General features: G+C 46.9%; 1 pseudogene; it reads right to left on the bottom strand.

The window, feature by feature from the left end:
• Positions 1-729: 729 nt before the first annotated feature.
• LOC116823234 (U4 spliceosomal RNA) lies at positions 730-851 on the bottom strand (annotated as a pseudogene).
• Positions 852-1,733: the final 882 nt, after the last annotated feature.

Here is a 1,733-nt window from a genome sequence, read left to right on the forward strand (position 1 = left end):
AGCTCGTCAGTTTTTTCCCCTCTCAGCCGGTAAACAAAAGTGAAATAAAAATTCCTTGAGTACTGTAAATGTCACCCTGCTTTATACTGAATGCTGCTAGCAGACGCGATGCTGCTGCGGTGAAGAGCAGTATCCGCTCCTCTGCCCCTCCGCAGGGGTAGATGGCCGCCCAGTGAGTGCTCCTGGCTGAGTGTGGCGGGGGCTCCGGGGTGAAATGGGAATGACCCCTTTTTCTGACAGTGGATGGTACAGACGCCTGGTAAACTGGTCTTACTCTTATCACCTGGGGGCTGAGCTTCATCAGACCCTTCCTCTCTTGCGTAAGAAAAAGATTCTGAACTGCATGACTGTCATAGCCCATGGTGGCTCCCTCCCCTCATTTGATCTCAGTAAAGTACTCTGTGATTCTTATTCATGCATTCTTCATAACATCATGCCAACAATGGTGGGGGCACTGCTGTGGTAGCCCAGGTAGGTGGGAAGCAACAGTGCATTACTTGCAGCGGCTCCCTCTTGTGATACTGAGCCGGAGCAGCTGTGCTGTGCTACACTGATTTTAATACACTGTATCCTATTCTTGTCTGGACTGACTCTATTTTTATTAACCGTAAAGGCAGGATTGACTCAGTCCAAATTGAGTTAATCCCCATTTTCCTTTCAAAAATTACACAGGGTTATTATCCTTCTGTCCCATTTACTGGTGATGTAACAAAAGAGATGAGCAGGTAACAGTTTCTGCTGTCTACAGTAGTACTGTACATCTACCACCAGGAGGAGAGGAGTAGATTTCAAGTAGCAATATCACACCTCAGATTAACTTCATTGGTATGATACTGCCACTGTGCAAAGCTGTAATGCTCTTCATGCTGCAGATTCGCCTCTATCAGTAGCATCCGTACAAAGAGGGGTGACATTGTAAGTACTCAAGGATGCTTATTTAACTGTCATTTCTCGTGCTGGGGTAGGGAAGAAACTGAATAGCTGTTCCGTGAACCAAAAAGACACTGTGTTGTAAGCTACAGACACTGGGCGCTAAGCCAAGAATGCAAATAGTTTACGAGACTGCTGAGGACTGTGGGATAGCGGATCTCAGCACCCCTTTCCGTCCTCCATGATCCCCGGCCCCTGATGCTAATGTTAAGGTCACGGGGTTCTGGTAAATGTCGTCAGTCATTCCTTGCTCCGGGAAAACATCATCAGACAGTCCTTTCGCACATTTTTTTCCTGGATTGCCTTGCAGAAACATAGCACGGCAGCACTAGAGACCGTCGACTTTTGTTTTTCCCGTCACCATTTGTGTACTAGATCCGTGGAGACAGAGCGACACTCGAGCGCTACACACCAGCATTCAATGCTTTTGCAATGATAGCAGAGATGGTTACAGTCGTTCGTACGTCTACTGCCAGAGAAAAACTGGCATGACATGACGTTATCTCTCCTTCTCTTGAACTGTCCGCTGCTATCATGAGTGCCCCTGGCTAAAATCAGCTGGGGGCGCAACACAAAGCAAAAACTTGGGATTGACTCATTGGCCACTGAATCAATCTCTTCCTTATGCTGTCTAAAATAGAGTCAGTCCTGACACAAGAAGAGTTCAAGCACAGCAGAATCCTGTGGCACCTTATAGACTAACAGACATCTGTTAGTTATAAGGTGCCACAGGATCTCTGCTGCTTTTACAGATCCAGACTAACACGGCTACTCCTCTGAAGGAAGAGTCAAGTGTATTAGAA

The sequence above is a fragment of the Chelonoidis abingdonii genome, chromosome 1 (assembly GCF_003597395.2).
Source record: "Chelonoidis abingdonii isolate Lonesome George chromosome 1, CheloAbing_2.0, whole genome shotgun sequence".
Classification (NCBI taxonomy): domain Eukaryota; kingdom Metazoa; phylum Chordata; order Testudines; family Testudinidae; genus Chelonoidis; species Chelonoidis abingdonii.